This window comes from Narcine bancroftii, chromosome 4, assembly GCF_036971445.1.
Source record: "Narcine bancroftii isolate sNarBan1 chromosome 4, sNarBan1.hap1, whole genome shotgun sequence".
Classification (NCBI taxonomy): Eukaryota; Metazoa; Chordata; class Chondrichthyes; order Torpediniformes; family Narcinidae; genus Narcine; species Narcine bancroftii.
In genome coordinates this window covers 184,596,025-184,620,700 of record NC_091472.1, presented here as the reverse complement: position 1 = coordinate 184,620,700, position 24,676 = coordinate 184,596,025, and positions in this window count along the sequence as shown.

Below are 24,676 nucleotides of genomic sequence, written 5' to 3'. Positions count from 1 at the left end.
ATTTCTGGCCTACTCCTGTTCCTACTTCCTATGTTCCTATGTTCCCATGTCAAGGTCAAGACCAGCAGATATAAACAATGGGTTTTTTTTTACAGAATGAAAGGACAAGATGCATGACCGCAGGTGGTACTGGAGACAGATTCAATTGTACTCACCAAAAGGGGACTGGATAAAAACCTGAAAGGAATAACCATGCAGGCAAATGACTGGGATCAAATGGATTATTCTCACATACAGCTTGTATAGAACATGAGAAAGGATCAGCTCATGGTGGAATGGCAGAGCAGATTCAATGGGCTGATTGGCTTACTTCTGCTCCTATATCTTATGGTCCTATGGTCTTAAGGTTTTATGATCGTCCATGAGCCAAAGATGCAGACAGCTAATCTAGCCCACATTTATGTCACAGCTGAAGACAGAACTAGTCGATAAGTCCCTCTTTCGTGAAACAGTTAAAATCCAAATCAGTTTTGAAGGAATAAAGGAGGAACTTTATTTTTTTACCCAGAAAGTAGATGGAATATGAAATGTGCACTTCATGATGCAAATAACATTGATGCTCTAAGGGGAAGAAAGATAATTCATAACAAGGAACAAAAGATACAACTGAACTAAGCTAAGAAAAATGAGAGAAGGTAGAACACAAAAATCTGCTTGAAGTAAAAACACACAGTTCTGGAGAAACTCAGCAGGTCGAGCAGTGTCCTTTATATAGCAAAGGTAAAAATACAGAACCCACATTTTGGGCTTGAGCCCTTCATCAAGGATTCAAAAGTAAGAGGCTTGTCACCCGAACAACATTGAATCCCCAGTGCAGAACAGTTCAGCCAAAGAGGCTGATCAATATCATTCTCCAAAATCTTGGAGATGTATTGCAAGTTGGTGCCCTCTCACTTTAGGGTTAAAGGAGGTAAAGGTCCACGTTTATGAGCAAAGGACACGACAACATATGGTGGATTATGAGCCGATTCGTGTAGGTGCCAAGATCCACGCACACTCAGTAAAAAGTGGAAGAGGGTAGAATTCATCTGAAACCCTGGAGAAGTGGTATCAACCACAGAGAAAACAATTACCTCTTTGTTTTCAATATAATCCAGCAAAACCATTTTTCGTAGCACATTTAATGCCCCAGATCTTTCAAAAGAAGAAATGGGAATTCCTCTCAGACTAGCAGGCCTGCTGAAGAACATCCTGAGAAAACAGTATGATTAATGATTTCATTGTTGGGTCATTAGTGATGGAGAAAAGAAGCAACATCCCATGTTTCGATTTTAGGACACCCAAGTGTTTTAAATAAAGATCACTCTGATTCCACAATATAATCAGCTTATTCTGATTGCGTAACAAGGTGTCTCTCTTATCCATCATCAAAAGGGCAAACTAAGTTAATGAACACATTTTTTCATGAGCTGCATGACAGGACAATATATTGGTGTTCCATCACACTCTGTGTTGCCTGACATACAATGCTAGCACAGTCACTAGTGGTTGGGATGGAAATAGTGGATGAAGGGCAGTTTACTGTGCAACACGACTGATTCAACACTTAATGCTAAATAAAGGATAAAAGTACTTTGACTTGACCTGAGTTTTGACTTGACCTGAGCTCTTTGAGAGCAAAATAAACTGCACTATTCTTACTTTTGAATAGAATTTATAATTGGTATCATTAGATAAAGTATTATTCTGCCAATACTTATAGCCTGAATACATCTGAGATTGTCTGATCCCAGAAGCTAAGCAAGCTCAGGACTGGTTAGTACTTGGAGGGAGACCACCTAGGAACGAGGTTTCTGTGAGGGGTGCTGGACAAAGTGGCGACTCTCTGTCTGCTTTGCAGAAGACAAAGGTTAAAGAGTTTCATGTACGTTACATTCTAAATGTAGTATTATGTGACAATAATGGTACCTTTACCTTTACAATCTCCAGTATAAAAGAAAGGCTTGTATTTACATGCACTGTACAACAAAATGTAGATTTTTGAAGTGTGGTCAGTGTAGCAATGTAGGAAATCTGGAAGCCAATCTTTACAGAGAACGATCCAACAGACAGAAAACTGATACTGTTGTGGTCTATTGAGGATTAAATATTGGACAAGGATAACCACCCATCGCGTCTCTTTGAAACTGTGCTCTGTGTTCTTTGATATCCACCAGTGTGTGTACAAGACATAATGCTGGAGAAACTCAGCAGGTCAAACAGTGTTCTTTATAGAGCACTGATAAAGATAATTATGTATAAAGTACACCGTTTGACCTGCTGAGTTTCTCCGGCATTGTTTTTTTTACTTCAACCACGGTGTCTGCAAACTTTCATGTTTTACTCTTTGTGTCTAAGATCTTGATTTACTTGGTGTTAAACTGTGCAATGAAACAGCAAGGGAAACTTGCATTTACACAGTGGTTTTCGTAACTGCTGGACATCTCAAATTCTTGACAGACAATAAGATGCTCTTGGGTGGAAGTCACTATTGCAATGTATGAAACACAGCTGGACATGTATGTGTCCATCAAGATACCCCACACACTACAGGCAGTCACTGGGTTTCACTCCTGAGAACTTTTCCATAAGTCAGAAACGGTCATTTTCCATGGCTACGCAGAGCACATTACTCCACAGATCCTTGCTATACTTGTTTCATTTGATTGAATGTTCATCGAACACGCCCCATAATGAAACAATTGAATATATCCTGTGTCCGATTGTTATTGAATATCACAAAACTTTTTTTTTATTATTACTGTTATTATCTTGAAAAATTATTTATAAAGATTTCTGGGAAAATTTACATAAAGTCAGATTTCCATAAGTCAAGTCTTCAGTAACATGGGGAGCCCTGGTAAACACCGAATAATTGATTTATGTGATGTTGAATAACGAATAGTTATTGGCTAAGATTTTGATTTAATTTAATTGAGACATACAGCACGTTAACAAGCCCTTCCTGCCCATGAACCTGCGCCGCCCAATTGCACCCAATTGACCTGCAGCCCCTGTACGTTACTAAAGGGTGGGAGGAAACCGATGCGCCCGGAGGGAACCCATGCAGACATGAAGAGAACGTACAAATTCCTGACAGACAGTGCCAGATTCAAACTCTGGTCGCTGGTGGTGTCGAAGCATTGCACTAACCACTACGCTCACCATGCTGGAGATACTTGCCTTTTATGATGGACCATGAACTCCTTTATATCATCCAGGAGTAGGCATGCCTCAATATCCAAGAAACAGCATCTTTGCTGGGCTGACTGGGGGCATCGCTGATTCAGCCAGTTATTACTCTCAGGTATTTTGAATGGCTCTTGAACCTTACTCTTCTGACTGCTACCAAGTGATCCAAGACATACAACACTCATCATCAAACCAGTCAATACAAAGCCATGCTCCACTGCAAACCAGCAAATGCTCAGCAGACACAATAAAATGGCACGACATAAATGCACATATAAAATAAATAAAATATTGACTGCGAGGGATGTTGAAAGGTTGCTTACCATGTTGGGAGAGTCTAGGACAAGAGGACACAACTTCAGGATTGAAGGGTGTCCACTTAGAACAGAGACGCAAAGGAATTTCTTTAGCCAGAGGGTGGTAAATCTGTAGAATTTGTTGCCACAGACAGTTATGCAGGCTAAGCCATTGGGTGTAATTAAGGCAATAATTGATATGTTCTTAATTAGCCAGAACATCAAAGGTTATGGGGAGAAGGCCAGGCAGTGGGACTGAGTGGGAAAATGGATCAACTCATGATTAAATGGTGGGGGAAGACTTGATGGGCTGAATAGCCTATTTCTGCTTCTATGTCTTCTGGCCTTATGGATAACACAAAGAGGCTAGGGCATGTACAGATCAAATAGACTAAAGCAGCAATGTTAGAGATAAAAGCACACCAATAAGAAATTGGAATAACATTCACTAGCTCTGGTTGAGATGATGAGATGTTTGTTATCATATAATTACAGATAAACCTAAATTATTACTTGCTGCAGACACACAGGTATGCAAGATATACCAATGACAATAGTATCAATTACATTACCATATTTTGCCAAGACAGAAAAAGAGATAATAAGATAAAGGTTCCACTATTGTCATGTAATACCTGCACAACATTTAGAATGTAACATACTGGAAATTCTTTAACTTTGTCTCCGTAAGGAAGACAAAGAGTCGCCACTTTGTCCAGAACCCCTCACAGAAATGAGGCCCCAGCAAGGAACAAACTCGTGACCCCTGGTTTTCAACCGTTCTAACCACTGAGCTATAGGAGCCTCTGATATTTTATATAATATAAAAGAATAGATAAATAAATATTAACAGATGACATAAGTGTAAGAAAAATGTGATCTTTTCCATTCTCCATCTTATTGGTCCTGGAATAGTTTAGGGTCAGGGTAACATGGGGAATTTTAAGTATGTGATAGCTGTTGGAAAAATACTGTTCTTGAAACTAGAAGTGCTAGATTTCAGGCTTCTATATCTTCTGCCAGAAGGTAATGGTGAGAAGAGGTTGTGATCAGGATGATGGAGATGCTTTATGATGTTGGCTACCATCTTGAGGCAGCATTTTGCAATTGTCTTCAATAGACAGGAGGTCACTTCCCATGATGGACTTGGCTATGTTAGACATTTTCTGCAGTTTTTGCCATTCCTTAGACAGTTTACTTTCCACAGTACACTTAACGAAGTCCAACAGAGTATTCAACGACATACCAAATCTCCTCCAACTTCTTAGAAAGTAGAGGCATTAGTGAATGTGTTTCACAGTTGCCTCGATGTGCTGTCTCCAGGAGAGATCCTTCAATCCGTGGACCTGCAGGAATCTGAGGGCATTAACCCTCTCTACCCCATCCCATAAATGATGAAAGGTGTGTGATCTTTCACTCTCCTCTTCCTAAAGTCCACAATAAGCTCTTGCACTTGCTGGCGTCGAGACCAAGATTGTTGCTCTTACTTCACATAACCAAATTCCTCATCTCCATCCGACATTCTGACTCAGGAGTGTGGTGAACTGCTGTACACTCATTTATATGGCTCCGCCCTGCTCTGTGACTGCACCCATGGCTTCTCCCTTTTGACCCTGTATAAAGGCTCCAACACCACAACCCCTCCCCAGAAAGCCTAGATTACAGCACAGGATGACCTTCAAATTTATTGTAAATAAAAGTCAATTGTTCTGTAACTCCAGTCTTTCGAGTTATTTATAGCACATCATGCCATTAAACCAGTCTCAACTGTGCTGGTGTCCTTGGTGAATAAGGACAGCAGGATATATGCAGAATGAACACTTAGGTGAGATACTAAAGGAAGGTCTGGACTTGCGGGAGTGTAAGCCAGTATAAATGAAGTGAAGGGAAGAGACTTGTAGATGGCTCCTTGCCATTGCAGATAATAATCAGTTTATTACCCATTTCCAATTGCTTTGTCTAAATCTGAAAGGTCTTTTAAGCAAGTAATCTGCCAAGTTACTATAAATATGAAATGGCTCTATTTTAAAAATGGGTAGCTTTGCTCTGTTACTGTGGTTCATTTCACATTTACCTTGTGTCCAGATAAGTTTAAGTGGAAAATCCTGTGCATCTTACAGCCACATTGCATTAAAAAAGAAAATAGTTCCAATAACTATTTGAATTCTGGACCCTTAGACAGGCTATCAGAAACTATTTGTGTTTACATCACCAGAGAGACAGTAGTACAATACAGAAGCAGAAAAATGAAATGCATCTTCTTTTAAAGGAGGACAGAATAAATAAAACCTTTGGCATTTGAGTCAATCCGAGAGCTTTTTTGATGCAGATAATCTTTTGCTGCATTTGCTGATTCCATTTCATTCTCTGCCCTCTTTCTGTATCAACAAGGAGAAAGTTTGCCCCAGCTGAAGTTTATTGTTGCATGGTAATAAAACTATTCATGTCACTGAATTCCTCACCAAGCAGTTATCACTCGTTTGCATTGTAGACCAAAGCTCCCTTCACTACCCTGCAGTGCCTTCCATCCTCATTCTTCTGCTAATCCCCAGCATTGTCAGTGGCCGTGAAATCCTCTCAACAAGCTTGTGAGTTAATACTCACATTCTTCCCTTTCCTGCAAGTCTCCTGAGAACAAGGAAAAACCCTAGCCTTAAAATCTGCAATAAAGCTACCTTTTATTTCAGTATATAATTCTGTCTGTTCTGTTGGTCAACTCCAGCTTTTGACTACAGACAAGAGAATAACCTTGTAGCTTTCACACCCTCTGATGTCTAGGTGGAAGGCTAAACCACCTGACCCCCAACCTCCCCGCACTGTTGCTACTCTAATTCTTACTATTCAGGATGCCCCCTTAATAAAACAGCTGTGCAATGAACCATTAGGGGATTCACAGTATATTCTTTGCTCACTGAGTATAAAGTATATCCAAGTTTTTACAATTTCCTTCACGAGTCTACAAAATGTATATTGGTAGTATCAATCCGTTTATGTTTCCCTTTCTTTAGGTAGATGGTATGCTTCCCCAAGCACAAATCATACTGAACTACCTCACCTGAGCTTTGACAAGGTTGTGCTAGTTGGTTCTACAAGCCCAATACTGTCCTTGCTATATCTTCACTTCTAATCAAGGTTAGTGAAGAGGAAAAAAGTTATTTTCCCTTCATAACCATCTAGACATTAAAAGCATTATTTCACTGCTGAGGTTATCAAATATAATGCAACCAGTAGGCCTGAACTGGGCCTTTGGTGCACTAGATGATAAATATACGGAACCATCATGGGAGGATATGAACCATGAACTCACGCACTTTCATTGAGACCTGTTCAATCAAGCTTCTCTTGGCCTGTTACCTAGTACTAAAAAACTTAGTACAGCCTGTTTCTTGGTTGAATTGTCAGCTATGTTTCCTCTGGTCTGGCCTGGGTGAGGAGGGCCTGTAGTGTAAGCACAAAAACAAGCTTTGTCTCAGGGTGACAAATGTGAAGCTATGGATCAATGAACCATACCATTGAAGAGATGGGTCCATCAGGTCACCCTGCCTGAAGAATTATAAGACAGAAATTTTCGTACCTGGTGACATCAAACCCCAAGCTTGCAGTCTTGAACCAAGTAGTTCTACTTTTCCTTTTTACAAAACTAAATTCCTGACCAGGTCATTTAATTCTGGCAGTTATCGGATGAGGATTACCAGGCATAAACGGTTCAACATCTGGATCACTGTCATTTTAGACATCTGGGCTGCGCAGGATTCCATCTTCATCCGACTCCATGTCTCTGGTGACCTCGGAACTGACAAATGCTGACATGCAGCACTGGTCTCATGGCTGAAGGCAGATAGGGGAATTCAATAGATTTCTTATTTTTAGCAGAGAACATCAGTCATAAGACATAAGTAACAGTCCATCACATGATCTTTTTGTTCTCACCACATCATTGGGACTGCAAATGGCATCGACTTCTGGGTATCTCTGAGCCAAGCTCTCAACAATGTAATGCACAACACCTGCATATCTGAGCTGCTTTTATAGCCTGTCTGCATCTATTCTGACTAAGCATGCCCAGAGACCACATTTTGCAGACCACCTTCACTGAGCACCTGCCCAGGCATGCTTTGACTGACCAAAACAGCTTGCTTCATGGGCAATAAACTCTAGATTTAAAATATGTTAAGAAATCACAAAAATAGATTATATTTTAAAAAAATGGTATGTGATAGTAAAATTTTAGGATGATTTTCATGATCAGCATCTCAAAATCCATAAAATACACCCAAAAGTGTTCAGGAAGCAAAATCTTCATTGTCCAGAGGTTGTATCTATGAACCAACTAACCTCGCATCAAAAAAGAAAAACAAAAGCTGTCGATGCTGGAATCTTGTGCAGGCAAAGAATTGATGGAGGAAATCAACAGGTCAGATAGTATCCATGGGTCTTTATCCAGACCAAAATAGAACCAGTGAAATTACATATATAAAGGAGGAAAGAAGCAGTGAGCGGGGCCCAGAGGTAATAATTATAGGGCAGAAGGCAAGGGAGGCGGAGTGTCAGTGGAGAAAGAGGTGAAGGGATAAAGTGTGATGAAGGGCTTTAGGGAAAGAGAGAATGTGTGTGTGTGTGTGTGTGTGTGTGTGTGTGTGTGTGTGTGTGTGTGTGTGTGTGTGTGTGTGTGTGTGTGTGTGTGTGTGTGTGTGTGTGTGTGTGTGTGTATGAGAGAGAGAGAGAGAGAGAGAGAGGCACAGACGTAGGTAAAGAAGAGATGTAAAAGTCGAATTAGATGAGGGTAGGGGTTGCCAAAAATTAGAAAAATCACAATGTTCATGCCATTAGGTTTCAGGCTCTCCAGGAGGAATATGATGTGTTGTTCTTCAAGTTTAAGTTTAGCCTTGCTCTGACCAGGGATGAGGCCAAGGATGGACATGTCACTGTAGGAATGGTTGAGCGGATTTATGATGGATGGCTCTAGAAGGATCAAGTTTAGACCCACAGAGAGAGAGTAGGTGCTCAGCGAAGTGGTCACCCAATCAGATTTTTCCATAAAATCTACTCTGTATTGAGGATCATTGCTCCCTAATAGTTGTGAAAAGCAATTACACACATTTTCAATTCTCTGTGACAGAAGCCACAAATGGAATCCAGGTTTCAAACAAAATGTTGATGGACACCTGAGTGCAATGCAAAAGAGTTAGAACAGACACATGAAGAAGATTATTAGGAATGTACACTTCCACAATATAAAGTGGTGCACTGGCAACTGGACTCAAAATTTCAATAATGATTATACATTTTCAATTAGTCTTTAAATACTGGGAAAAAAACGCAAATATTCCAAAGATCCTGTTTTTATGAGAGAAACACTATTGACTAAGTGGCTCTTAGCAACAGATCTTTATGCATGTAACATGAATTGTTCATTTCCAGGAATGTTTTTAATGCATATTTATTGGGCTTCCACACAGCGCACAGATGGATAGGTTAGCCATGGTTATGGACCACTAAAATGGCACCACAAAATGTTTCTTTGCTTTATTCCTAAATCTTCACTTCTTAGACTCACACAAACCAAAACGAGGTAAGAGACAGTATTTTGGATGTGAAAAGTCTGTGCCTTATTGGATTGTGAGCATTAAGGAACATGGAGCAAGAGGTCTATTTGTTCAAAAGTGGAAGAGGTTAAGTTGAGACCTGCAAGCAACTTGGAACATTCGCATTACTCAGCCTGCGACTGTCAACACTGGCTGGATAAACGTACAGAGCCTGGTGGCCCATGTAGCCTATCGGAGACTGGAATTCACATTTCGTTGATTTAAACAAAATACCAAGGTGTGGAAATGAGAACTTCATTTGCTATCTGATCTGTTGCCATTGTGAATTGAAGAAAAATTGCCCCAACTTGCTTTTATAAGTTTGAAATAAATTCCAGATATCAAATTGCATAAAAAGGTTACCCATGCACAAAGGTGGAACAACTTCGAAAATGGAGACTGGAATAGTTTTGTCTGTTTGCAGCCATCGGCTAATGCCAAACTTACCTGGATCAAGAAACTGCAGATGCTGGGATCCAGAGCAAAAAACAAACTTCTAGAGAAAAGCAGCAAAGTCGGGAAGCATCCACTCCCCTCAGTGGATGCTGGATGACCCGCTGAGATCCTCCAGTGGTGTTTTTTTTTGTCCTTATTTGGACATGTAAATAAATTAACATTTACCGCAATTGCCACTTATGTTAACTCAGGCTTTGGCTGGCTTCATATTTTTACGCAAGCTACAAAAGGACTAAACTTAATTTTATTCTTACAGTGGGGCACGGATTATATATTGATGTAAATGCATAACATGTGTTCAGTTAAATTGGCAGATCAGGAAGCTTAGTCATGGTTAACCATTGATTGCTCCCCAGTGACCTTGCTGGAACTGTTCTGTATCTGGCAGTTAACTGCCCACTCACTCATTTCCCATTCCAATCCATCAATACAAACCATGCTTTCAATATCTCCTGCTAAATTTTTGCACCCATTTTCTCTCTCTCCCTTTGAAGGCTCTTCTGAGATTCTTAGTGGCAAAGAAAGGGTATTTTCACTCTCACTGCAAATATCAAGAAGAGTGCCAAGCTATCAATTTCTTGGAAAATCTCATCAGTCTCCAATTGTGAAGGAACTTCAGATCAAATCTGGGCAGTGGCTATCTTTAACACTGCAAAGCCAGCAAACTAAGAGACTAGTCGAATCAGAAAATAGGACAAGTCTCTGATGAAGGTATAAGGGACCCATTCCACTTGTATTTTGCCATGAGAGGCAAGCACAGTGGTACAGCAGGGAAATTTTCCACCTCAGCTCCAGTGGACTCAGTTCGATCCTGAGCTTAGATGTTGTCTATGTGAAGCGTGCATGTTCTTTTTGACAGTGTCAAGTTCCTGTGTTGTTAACCCCCGCATCCCAAATTCAAGCTGGTTCATTGTTTGACGAATTGGTTACCGTAAATTATACGTTGTGTAGAAGGGAGGATTTAGAATCAGAGAGGAAATCATTGAGCATGTGAGAGAATAAAGGCTACTTGGAAATAAGTGGACAATGGGACAAATGAGATTCTTTAGGACTCAACAGGATCACCCATGACATGAGAAATATGAAATTCAAAGAAGTGAATGAATAAACCAATTCATCTAATGTACGGCTTTGAACACTAAAGATCTTTGAGTTCAGAATCATAATCTATTGTCATGAACAAGTCATGAAATTCGGTGTTTTGCATCATACTGCAAACATTCATATTATAACCATCTTACAACATTACTATAAACTAAACATAATAGTGCACAAAAGGTCAGGCAGTGTCTATGGTTCATTGATTATTCAGGAATCTGATGGCAGCGGGGAAGAAACTGTCCTTGTGCCGTTGAGTGCTTGTCGCTAGGTTCCAGTGCCTTTATCCTGATGGTAGCAGAGTGAAGGGGGCATGGGCTGGATGGTGGGGGTCTTTGAGGATAGAGACTGCTTTTTTAAGACACCGCCTCGTGGATGTCCTTGATGGAGTGAAGTCTGGTGCCCGTGATGTTTCAGGCCGAGTTAACCACCCTCTGGAGTTTATTCTTGTCCTGAGAGTTGACACCTCCATACCAGGTAGTGATGCAACCAGCCAGAATACTCTCTACATAACACGTGTAGAAGTCTACGAGAGACTTTGGTGACATACCGAACCTCCTCAGACACCTCACAAAGCATGGCCGCTGGCAAGCCTTCTCTGTGTTGCATCAACGTGGAGACTCCAAGACAGATCCTCGGAGATGTTGACCCCCCCAGGAATTTGAACTTCTTGAGTCTCTCCACTACTGTTCCCTCGATGAGGAGAGGGTCGTGTTCCCCTGACTTCCTCCTGAAGTCCACAATCTTCTCCTTGGATTTGCTGACGTTGAACACAAGATTGTTGTCATTACAACATTCAACGAGCTGATCGATCTCCTTCCTGTATGATTCCTCAGTGCTGTTTGTGATTCTGCCGACAACTATGGTGTCATCGGCAAATTTGTAGATGGCATTGGAATTGTGCCCGGCCTCACAGTCATGGGTGTATAATGTGTAGAGCAGTGGGTTAAGCACTTATTTGTTGATAATCAGTGAGGAGGAGATGTACTGACTATGGTTTTCCGATGAGGAAGTCAAGGATCCAGTTGCAGAGTGTGGTACGGAGGCCTAGAGTTTCTAGCTTCTTGTCCAGCACGGAGGGAATAATGTTATTCAAGGGCAATCAAATGGGCAATAATGATTTCCTTTACTACCAACCTAACCCATCACAACATCGACTCTAGAAAAGACATGCATATTCATTTAATTATCTCAGCAATGTCAATATTTAATCCAAATGCAATATTAAATATATTTGAAAATACATTTTCAAGCCCATTTTCAGTCAAATACTACACAATTTCTTTACATAAACATAGCGTGAATTATTTCATTGAAAACACTGGAAACATTTATTTCAAAAGGTTTGCCTCCTGAAAAAAAATTGGAGATCATAATAGAGAACTTCAAGCTGAACACAAAGATAATTTCAGATTCTTCTATGTCACGTAGGAATTTGGAGAAACATTAAATTAACTTTTATTGAACTTAGCAGGTTTAATTGCATAACGACGCTGAAACATTGCATAAGTTCAACTGGCCTAAAAATGTTTTGCCACTGATTTTAATTGTACTCAGCATCTGCGCCTGTTGGGTCAGTGTTCAACGATAGTTGGCCAGCATTGATCGTCAAGTCGAGTTTGATTGTACGAGTACACCCTGACGGAACAGCATTCTCTGGTCTTTGGTGCAAAAACGCGCAGACATATAAGTAGACATAACACACACACAGACAATTAGCACAAATGCAAGTATTTAATCTATACAAATTTAAAAAGATATTGTTTCTTGAATTTGAAAGTCTCGGATGGTTAGTGTGAATAGTTCCTTTGGTCATTTAACATTCTCAGTGCCCATGGGAAGAAGCTGTTCCTCAGCCTGTTGGTGCTGGCTCTGATCCTCCTGATTTTTCTCTGTAGTACAATTCATCATTATTGCTGATGAGGCCAACTACCGTTGTATCACCGGCAAACTTGATGACACTGTTGGAGCTGGATCTGGTGATGCAGTTGTGGGTGAGTAGCGTGAACAAGAGTGAGTTGAGCACACAACCCTGAGGTGCGCCAGTGCTCAACGTGAAGGTGCTCGATGTTCTGCTATCGAACTGGGCAGATTGTGATCTTTCCATTAGGAAGTCCAGGATCCAATTACAGAGAGGGGATGTGGAGTTCCAGCGAAGACAACTTCTCCACCAGCCACTGTGGAATGATCGTATTAAATGCCAGGCTGACGTCAATGAACAACAGCCTGGTGTATGAGGCATCATTCTCCAGATGGGTCTGGATGAGTGAAGGGTCAAAGCTATAGCATCATCTGTGGAACGGTTTCTTCTATAGGTGAATTGAAGTGGGTCCATCATCTCTGGGTGGTGGACTTTGATGTGTTCCATCACCAGACACTTGAAGCATTTCATAATAATCAGTGTCACAGAGTGGTAGTCATTGAGGCCTGTTATTATGGCCCTCTTGGGTACCAGGATGATGGTGACTGTCTGGAATCCTGCAGTATTGATGGACTGCTGCAGTGAGATGTTGAAGATGTCCGTGAAGACCTCCAACCAGGAATGCTATCTATACTTACTGCCTTGTGAGGGTTCACCTTGGATAGGGTTCTCCTCATCTCGGCCACGGTTATGCAGGGAGCCCATTTATCAGGGGACACAGAGCTTTCTTTGGCATCATCCTGTTCTTCTCCTCCAACCTTGCATAGAAGATGTTCAGTCTGTCCAGAAGGGAGTTTCATTGCCCTTAACTTGCAAGGTTGACTTGTGATCTGTTTAGTCTTGATCCATTGCCACATGCGCTGCATGGTGATCTGTGGATCTTCCTTGCATACCCCCCGCTTTGCCTTCTGAATTGCATGAGAGAGTACAGCCCTGATTGATCTTAGTACCATCCTATCCCCTGTCCTGAAGGCAGCATCACGCCCTATGAAAAGGGTCGGGATCTGCATCCATTGATGGATTCCAGTTGCCCTGGTATCTCTTTTCCATGGTTGCAATGCCCTGGCGAAACCTTCCACTGTGTTCATCACTGACTGCACCAAGGAAGGGAAGGTGCGAATGCGAAAATGAATTTTCAATGACTTATTGCACTTCATGGCTTTGTATGCTCGAAGCATGTTAAAAATGACAGGAAATCACAAAAATAGGTTATATCTAAGAAAAAGTCCACGATAGGAACATTTTACGGTCATTTTCGTGATCAGCTGCCCAAACTCCATAAAATACACAGGAAGCAAAATCTTTGTTGTCCAATGAAGTCAGAAGATGCTTTTCCAAATAAATGTATAATTCTCTTTGTGTCCTGATTAGTGTTATCCAGACTGATTAGAATATGCTTGATAAAATAACTTGAGATGGAGCAATAAACGCAATTGCAAAGACAAATACTGTACTTCTAAATTTATTTGGGCATGTTTAAAATTTGTGCCAGTTAAGCAGCTGACATGTTCTGCCTTTAATCATTTCCTGCTAATTGGAGAATGTCAACATAAAGACATCCTACTAACACAGTGTCACAAAGATTAGCCAATCCAACAGAGCAAAAACATGTACAAAATAATCTATTCGCTTTGCTATTAACTTTTTGGGATATGGACACCATTAGCAAGTTCAGAATTAATTGCCTATCCACAACTTCACGAGCCACTGTAGCCCTTCTAGTGAGCAAATGCCCACAAAGCCGTGAAACAGGGGGGGGGGGGGGGGGGTTTCTGAATTTGGACTCAGTGACAAGGATGGATCAGTAATATATTTCCAGGATTGTGTACAAACTGACCAGATGCTCCAGATTTCTTGGGTCAAATGGTCTATTTCTGTGGTGTGTCTACTTTGTAAACAAATATATAACTTTTGGAATATTACAGCAATTTCAAAATGGCCTAAAGTCAGTATCCTTTTCCACTGGAGAACAATAAGAATTCGGGAATATGTTAAAATATAATTCTCAGGCTGATGGAAAGGTTAATGCGATAGAAACTGAACTCAGGTACCACACCTGTTCCACATCTCACAAATGTTTTGTTTTGCATTCTTTCTTTTCTTTATAAAATATTATTATTGGTATTTGAAGTATAAACAATTAAACAAAACAATGTGCCACAAAATTAGGCCAAAGAAGATTACAAATATGATCATAATTAAGAAATCCAGAGCACATTCTTAATAGTGAAATAAAACATAACAACAAAAAAACACAAAAGAAAAAAAAAGAAAGGAAAAAAAATTCAAAACCTCTTCCTCTAAGCAAAGTTGAAAGTTGTCATGTATGAATCAAGTAACACGTTCCTGGAGAGGGACAATAGAGCCCCAAAATTCCAGAACAACACTAAATCTTAAGATTATGATAGTTATTAGATTTTCACAGAATAATAGATAGTTATTATATAATGGATAGATATTATATTGTCACATAAATCTACATTTAGAATACAACATCCATGAAATTCTTTAATTGTGTCTTCCATTATAAAGAGAGTTGCCTCTTTGTCCAGTGCCCCCTCGGAAGAATGAGGTCCCAGCAAGGAATGAACTCATGATCTCTGGCTTACAAGGCCAGTGCTCTAACCACTGAGCTATCAGAAGCTCTGTAGTCTATCAGTAGTCCATAAATGAGCCCCATGTCTTTGGGAATTTAATATTTGAATCCTTGATAGTATATCCAATTTTTTTTAGATTTAAGCATCCTTTAAGTTTGTCTACACAACAAAATATTTAAAGAACTTGCCTAAATAGGAAGTCACATCCTGTAGTCTGTTAGTCTCTTACTCCAATAAGATTGTTATAGTGTCCCTTGTGAAACATTATCGACATTACATTCCCCTCACCACAGAACATGTTGTTTGAAAGATATGAGTTAAAGAGACTGCCAACTGTGTGAGGAATTCATTCCATTTGTACTTTTATCCTTGATAAACCACAAGCACTTTGTATCCAGTGAGTCATGGAACACCAGGCACATCCTAAAATATTTTTGAAGGTGCACATTACACTTGAACAATAAACCTAAAAAATCCTCGTAGGGAAGAATAACAACACATTTTCTTCCATTACAAAACATCACACAAAGAATCCCTGGTTTACTGCCAAAGTACCAATAAAGGGTACACTACAGTAAACGTCAATTTTCTGAACCTGGATTTCTATTTACACATCATATTGGCTTGCAGCAAAGAATGATATTGATAATGGGTTTATTGTCATACTCTTAAGTACAATGGACATATGCACAAAAATTCTTGCTGCAGCCAAACAGGTACTTCCTGTAAATAAAAACTGCAACAGTTTACATTAATTGATCCCTACATGAACAAAGATATTAAATATGCAAGAGAAATGGTCCCGTTACAACCCAGCCAGGAGGAGCACTTACCTAACCCTCCTCCTGCAGGTATAATCTCCAGCTCCAAGAGTCCCCCGTTGCAGCTGAAAGCGGCAGTGGGACTATGGCCACAGTCCACAGGAGCCAGCATGTGCAGCTTTCCTTCAGCCGGCATGTTCTGGTGGCAGAAAGGTGTCTTTTCCGCGGCCAGCTGAACTTCCCAGCTGCACTCCCCCAGCTGCATCTTCTGGCGCATTATCGACATCTGAGCACCTGAAAGTGGCTAATGAGTATAAGAAAAACTGATATTTCAATAGTACAGTCAAGTCTTTTTATTGTCCCATAGTTCATGGTTAGGTAGTATGGGGTTCATGAACCTGAGAACTGTTGGAAAACAACATGTTCTTGAAGCTTGAGGTGCTGGACTTCAGGCTTCAGTCACTTCTTCTCAAAGTTAGCAGAGAAAAGACTGTGGTGATGGGGTCCTTTAAGATACTGGCAGTACCTCATACAGATGTATTCAATGGATGGGAGATCAAAGGGACTTCTTGCCCGAAGGACCACAGCAGAATCTCGTCCAATCACACTGAGCTCAGCTCTCCTCTAGTTTTTACTAATATTACCAGTGTAGTGTAGGAGGTAGTGGAAAGAGAGAGTGGGATGGATATGGCAAAATAAAACAAGCAAGGTGGAGGTCCTTTCTTCTGAACCTAGGACTCCTTCCTCACTACCTAACAGGGTCCCGCACCCATGATCTCACTCTCACCTCTCTTTCCAAAACCAATGCTCATCTTTAACCCCATTCAGCAGATCATCCTCCATCATTTCTGGCACATCCAGAAACAAGAAGTACTTCTCTCCTCTTACTTTCAACCTCTCACTAAGGCCATAATCATTGTCCACATCCTCACTCATTCCTCATTCACTGCCAATACCCCTACCTGTTTCCATGGTGACAACCTGTACAAACACAGGAAATGTAATGCCTGTCCTTTCATGATCTATTGCCCCACAGTCCAGGGTTCCAGACATTCTTTCCAGATGTGGTTTCAATTGACTTATAATTCTTTTAATTTGGCAAATTGTATTTGCTGTTCAACACCATTACACGGTATGCATCCCACTACCCTTTGATTTTTCTGCATCTTTAATTCAGATCTAACTTTTCACAGGACTGATGAAAGGTCATTAACCTGAAATATTAACTTTGCTTTTCTTCTAGTGAGACTGCTTGACTTAGCATTTCCAACTTTCATTAGCTTCTTTTAAACTGCAGCACCTGGGTAGCCCTCCTGGGACCCAGGTGCAATTACTGGGGCAAAGGTGCTGGAAGCACCTTTTAAATTGCAAGGGGATCTACCCATTAAATTGCCAACACGGATGTACCACCGGACGATCGGATGCTGGCTGCCCAGTGACACATGCACGCACACACTGATGTCACTGGAATAAACGGGTCAGCCACTTTCGTTTTCAAATCGCCTGTGGACGCGACCTAGATAAGTTTAACTGGGTTCTTTGACAACCTCTGAGGTAGGTCAGGGACCCAGTTAGATCCTGACAGGGTTGACCGGGCCAGACCCTTTCTAACTGCTGCATAACCGGGCTGCTTACCGGGAAAATTGCCCATTAACCCCATTTTACACAGCAATTTGAAAGGCCCGACTGTCTGTGTAACTGGAGGTTAATCTGCTACCAAGGTTGAATTTCATCTAAAATGGCATCTTCAGTTTGGTTCGCTGTTACCTCTCAATACACCCATTGTGGTACAGCTGGTGGCGTGATGTGTTCTCAGATACTGAAGATTACATCATATGGACTAGGTGGCATACTGCAAAAAGATTCCTGCAATCTCAAAGTGACACACCGATTTTCAGTTATTTAACTTTTTAGGAACAGTTGTTTCGTGTTGCCCCTAACATTTCTTGCATTTTTATGGATATTATTAACACGCCTGTTCCCTCTCGTCCAAACTTTTTAAACTTAAATCATTTAATCCTTACTTTTCTTGAATTTCGGATGTGATAAAACCATCGTAGAAATTAAACCAGAAGGATATGCAATTTATTATTCTCTCTGATATGGGAAATAAGACAGCTCAAACTACTGTGGGCACAGTAAGGTCTGCCAACTCATTGTTGGTCAGATGTATCCCATTTAGATGACAGATGTAAAATATTTTAAATTTTGAGTTTAAATTCTGCAGACTGAACGAGGAAGATTAAAAATTTCTTCAGATTTTGGAACAAACAATATTTAAATATAAAATATGTAAAGCATGAAAAAGGTCAAATACAAAGTACCAGAGGGTTAATATGCTGGAATCTTCATTGTACTGCAGCTTGGATCCATCATGCATTGATCACACAGATGTCACTTCCAGCCACGCTGATAATTGGCCACCATGCAAGTTCAGATTCCATTAATAACTTAGGGGCGGGGGGAGGTGGGGAATAAGAAATGTGATTTTATCGCAGTCATTGCATAATAAAAAGAATTAAACCCATCCAAATGGAAGTTGCTCACTCAACAAGGGCTGAGTTTCAGTGGGGCAGCTTTATTTTCATCATTCATCATTATAGCTATTAAAGAAATCAGTAATGATATCTGAAATACCATGTGATGCCAATTAGGCTCTGCATGTGGAAAATATACAATTAGGAGTGATAAGCTAGTGAGGGACGAGACCTTGGAACATTCACAAGCATTATCTCAGAACCTGAGAGCAAGCTTTCAGACACGAGTTCAAAGGCACATCATTTCACGCTGTTAAGTATTACATGTCACACCAAGTTTCCAGTCCAGAAACAGGCCGCTCCCCTTGCTGTCTAGACAGTTGAGAGGTCATTTTCAACTACTGGTTACCAGGTTCTCGACTGCTATTGAGAGTCAGGAGAGCAAGTTCCCCAGCCGATACCCTAACTCTGGGGGAAATTTGCAACAGGCAGTATCCCTGTCTATTTTCAGCAGGACGTTGATTCATACAGTTCATGGTTTTCATGAAGCACACTGCTATATTAAGTGTGTGTTGAAGCTGATCTTACAATCTGAACATTGGCGAGGGCTGACTTAGCCATTGGTTCAGAAAGCTAGTTAAAAAAAAATTGATTTGGCATACATCTGGCTTAACCAATGTCCCACACCTTCTCAGTCGCCACAGGACTGCAGAACGTCCAGGACTGGTCTGGAATTACCGAGAATTAGGAATTTATAATAAGGACACTCTCCATTTTTAACTCTTAATGTTAACCAGCATCTTTGACTGTGCAGGTTTCCTCAGGTTGATCTGGTCTCCACCTACATAGAGTCATATAGACTTGGCGACCAAGTTGACATTCTGGGCTGGTTCCATTTGCCTGTATTCGGTCCATATCTTTCCAAGCCCTTCTTAAATTATAACTGTCGTATGAATATTGTAATTGCACATCCTTCTCTAACTTCCTCTGGCAGTTTGTTCCCAATATGGACTATCTTCTGAGTGAAATGGTTGCCCTCACTTTATCCATACCCCTCATTATTTTTGAAACCTTCCTAACATCACCGCATGTTTACTAAACCCTAGAGAATAAAAACACACTCATCCAACTTCTGACATCCTGAAAACATGCAGATTGATAGGCCAATTGGCCACTGTATGTTGTTCCTAGTGTGTAGGTGAGTGGTAGATCCTGTGAAGAGCGACATGAATGTGGGGAGAGTCAAGTGGGATTAGTGTAGCATGAGTGTAGATGGGTGCCTGATGATCCGTAGAAACGCTGGAGTTACAATGAAGCATCCACGGAAAGCAATAGGCAACCCATGTTTCAGGCCCGAGCCCTTCTTCAGGGAGCCAAAAATCAGGCCGAATCCCAAATAAGAAAATGGGAGGGGACAAGGAAGGGGGAGGAGCACAAGCTAACGGGTGATAGGTGGATAGGCGAAAGGGGGAAGAAGAGAAAGGAGCTGAGGGGTGATAAGGGAAGGAGATATTAGGTTGAGAAAGATGCTCCCCAATAGGAGAAAAGAAGGTAAGGAGCTGGAAAGGTGGAAGAAGGAGGTCAGAGGGATGAGAAAAAATGAGAGAATGGGGGGAGAGGTTACAGGAAATTGGAGAAGTTGATATTGATGCCACCTGGTTAGGGTCTGCTAAGCCGGAATATAAGATGCTGTTCCTCCAATTTACTTGTGGCTTCAACCTGGCGGTACAGGAGGCCATGGACAGACACTGTATCCAAGGACCTGTTTCGATGCTGGGTGACTCCAACATCAAATGATTGCAGATGGTGACTGGTGAGGCACTAGGTTGCCAGATTGTTGTGCACATTAATCCTGGAGGATCACAAATAAAAATTGTTCTGGGCCTTAAAACAACTTCTTACATTGTTTTCGCTTTTGTTTCCTTTAAAAATGGTGTCTGAAAGAAATTGAATGTCTGATGTTTGTGTTGGTGTGGTGATATTAAAATGTTCCTGAGAACTGTGGACCAGTGAGATGCTCTTCAGCCATTGCTGCAGGGCTGCCCTATCACCTGGTGGATGGAGTTAAACAAGAAAGTCTGCAGATTCTGCGGTCGAGATCCATACTGAAACGTGCTGCAGAAAGACAGCAGGTCATGCAGCATCTATCGGAAGTAAAGGATAACCTACATTTCAGGCCTGAGCACTTCATCAGTTATGATGGCCCGTCGAAGGGCACAAGCCCGTAATGTTAGTTACCCTTTACTTCCAATAGATGCTGAGGTTCTCCAGCTGATTTGTGTACTATACTCACCAGCTGGATGACTGTGATTGCTACATTCCCCCCCGACCAATTTAGTTCAAACTTTTAACTCACCGAACCACAGTTCAAAGAGTTCAGCTCGCAAATTACTTTAAAAAGTATAACAGACGTTCAATGGCCTAATTTTTTTAATGTCTTCAGCATTGCCACAAAATCTCCTTCCATTAATTTCCGCATGGGTATAATTCAGAGCTTTACAAAGCCCTTCTCCTGATGATGTTGGAATTTGTACCTTGTGGCTATGATGCTGCCAACTTTGTGGCTGTGTGGTATCTGACACGCTCCCCGATTCCTCTTTATCAACAGGCTATAAAGTGAGGTCACTGGAGATTCTCTTCCAGTTTCCAATCAATGAAGGAAAGAGAAAGACCATCTGTTAAATAAACACCTGGATCCTCTTATGAATGAGACAGAAATGCTCGCAACAGTAATGCTAGAGGATAGCAAAGTATCCTGAGGAGCAGGCCAATCTATTGTATGAGGCACATTCATGCCACACTGATATAGATAACTTTTTACTGTATATTAGGCGACGTGGGTTAGCGTAGTGGTTAGTGCAATGCTATTATGATGCCAGTGACCTAGATTTGAATCTGGTCGAGGCTGTAAGGAATTTGTAAGTTCTTCCCGAGTCTGAGTAGGTTTCCTCCAGATGCTCCAGTTTCCCACCAGCTTTCAAAAAATATACAGGAGTTGTAGGTTAATTGGGATACTTGGGTTCGAGGGCCAGAAGGGCCTGTGCTGTTTGACTAAACTAAAATTAAGTTAAAATTATATACCCTATCTTTTTTTTTAATTTTTTTTTTCACACTATAAACCACATTGATCAAGATACATACATTTTCCTTTTCAAATATATACAGTGTCATTTTCTCCCCCCCCACCTCTTCCCATCCCACCCTCCCTACCTCCCCTCCCATTCATTTAAAGTTCAGAATCTAAGATACATTAAACCCATCAAACAATGTTGTCACTCAATAAAAATAAACAAGAAATTCCACTGAGTCAATTCTTTTCATTCCCTTCTCCTTCTGTCATTTTAGGTGGTAGATGTCCCCGGTAGGTTTTCTCTATTGTGTTTCATGTATGGCTCCCATATTTGTTCAAATATTGTAATATTATTTCTTAAATTATATGTTATTTTTTCTAATGGAATACATTTATTCATTTCAATATACCATTGTTGTATTCTCAAGTTATCTTCTAATTTCCAGGCTGACATAATACATTTTTTTGCTACAGCTAGGGCTATCCTAACAAATCTTTTTTGTGCACCATCCAAATCAAGTCCAAATTCTTTGTTTTTTTATGTTACTTAGGAAGAAGATCTCTGGGTTTTTTGGTATATTGCTTTTTGTGATTTTATTTAATATCTGGTTTAGATCTTCCCAAAATTTTTTCACTTTCTCACATGTCCAGATTGCATGAATTGTTGTTCCCATTTCCTTTTTACAGCAAAAACATCTGTCAGATACTGTTGGGTCCCATTTATTTAACTTTTGAGGTGTAATATATAGCCTGTGTATAAAGACCAATCCAGGCAAATGAAAAGAGCTCAGAATGCCAAGTCGGAGGAGTTGGGCCCAAAACTCAGTTCTGTGGCTTATTACCCAATGACTAGTGCAAACAAACTGAATACATACAGATCCATATCACAGACCCTCCATGCCACCTTACTGCATACTAACTCACAATGTTGGCATTCTTGCTACCTCGTCAAATCCATTTTCAAGCTCTCCAAGATATAATGTTTGAATTCCATCAAGTATCATTTAATTGAGTTCTGTGCATTTACATGGAGTGCACGCTCTGACTTGCTTCCATTTGGTGGTTCTGTCACATGAGAGTTTGTCCTCAATCAACTCCTTCAGCTGGCGACAGGACATAAGGAGGATGGTTACTGTCTGCAAACTAAGAGCCCTCCAAGCCCAATTTGATTGTCCAGTCATGACAGCTGAACCCTGAGACTGAGTGCGGTGATATGACCACCAGCCTACTGACCTTTGTACCTATAGGAAGACCACCTAGGAGGTTGACTCCACCTAGCCGGCTGTCAATCAACCGACCTCGATATAAACCTGAGCCGGCCCCTCCTGGACCAGTCACTCGTGGAGCCATCGGGACTGAAACTGGTGTACAAGATTAAAGCCTGTAGTACAGTCTTTTCTGTGTTTTGTGTCTGCTTGCTGCACCACACCTTCTCATTTTCATTGCCTGTGCAGCACTTGGGATGCACTGGCAGGAGGGTATATCAGGATTACTATCCAAAGAGGCTGCCCATTCATCTCGCCTGTGCTGTAAAGCAACCCCAATGGTTCCAGTGAGTTCACCAGAACAAGAAGGCTCACCTACTCCAAACTGTTGGAGAATTCCTTGGCCAACAACCTATGGCACCATTCTGAATTGCAGTGGAAAACCAAAGACCAGCCTGGTGTGGATGTTAAGTGTTTTGTTATCATTCTTGAAGTGGCCAAATGCCCAAATATAGACTCCTGCACCAAGAAGCAATTACTGCAACTACTGCCATTATAGAAAGCAACGTGCTCCAACAGACCTTCTGCTGAACTTTGTCAGACAACATCCCCAGTGGCTGAGACTGATGCTTCACTATCTGCTATTAATGACAGGATTCAAATCCCCATATTCTTGACCAGAGAGGGAACATAACTCAACCTTGCAGCCAGTAACAAATTCCACCTCGTGTTCCATCCCCAGTGCTGTCATCAAACTTCACTGAACAACTCCCCCGACTGGAGACTTCAGAGCTGGTGCTGAAGAGAGAAAGGATGATTGATGGAATTGCTCTTAGATGTTAACAGGAGCAGTTGCACAGAGCCCTGGTTCATCTTTCCTGGAAATATCTGGTCAGGCCAAGGCGAGAGGATTAAATGATTTGAAGAGAAATGGAGCATACGTGGGCAGAATGAGCAGAGATCCTGAGTAGATGTTTAAAAAAATGGATAACAAGAAAGAATAGGGCCCTTTAGTTCCACATAGTTGTCTATATGTGGAGCCAGAGGAGATGGGGAAACCCCTATAGGAATAATTCTTGTTTATCCTCACCATGGGTGTTTGACAGCTGTGGCTTCCTATTTTTATTTTGCCTGGCCAATCATTAAATATCTTAAGGCACTAACAGTGCACCATCAGGTGGAGGTGATGCCGGCTGATATCTCCTTCCAGTTATTTAATGAAGTGATAATTCAGAGAAACTACATCTTTCTTTGAGAAACATAAGGTCTGCACATGTTGAAACATTGAGGAAACAATGAGAAGCTTGAGGGACTCAGCAAGTCAGGCAGCCTCCATGGAGAGAAATCGTCAGTCTGTGCTTCAGGACGGCACCCTTCTTGAGACTCCAACAGAGATATACGTTGACTAGCCAATTTATCTGCATGACCTACAGAGACTCTCCAGTTTCTGGTTTGCTTTCTTTATGCCTGAGGTCATATTCAGCTTTACAAAGTATAGGGTGCTTAACTCCACAACTATGATCCGCAACATATTCAGGTAAAGAAATGTCTGAGGCCATACCCAGTCATGGTTCCTTTATCCGACCGCAGGAGATCACTAATCCTCATCCAAAGCACTCTCCCCTACAGAGGTATTTGCATTATCGAGAGTTCACCAATAAAACACAAAAGGATCACGGCTGGTGCCAAGTTAGCAATTTACAATGTAACCTAAATAGAAAATCCAGCCGTGTAGCCAAGGAGATGGGGTGAGATCAGATGAAGAAAATATGTGAAAAATTCCAATGCAGCAAGCAACATATTTGTGGTTGATATGAAAGGGTTTAAGCCACACATGTCAAACTCTGGCCCGCGGGCCAAATATAATTATATTTGGCCCGCAAGATCATATTAAATATATATTAGAGTTGGCCCGCTGGCCGTCGCGCCAGTATAGCGCATGCACACTGAAGGTGAAAATGAAGACGCCGGAGGTGTGGAGGGATCTCAGAGTCTCGAATCCCGGGGATCGGAGCGCCGCACTCAGCCCGCCCGGCTCC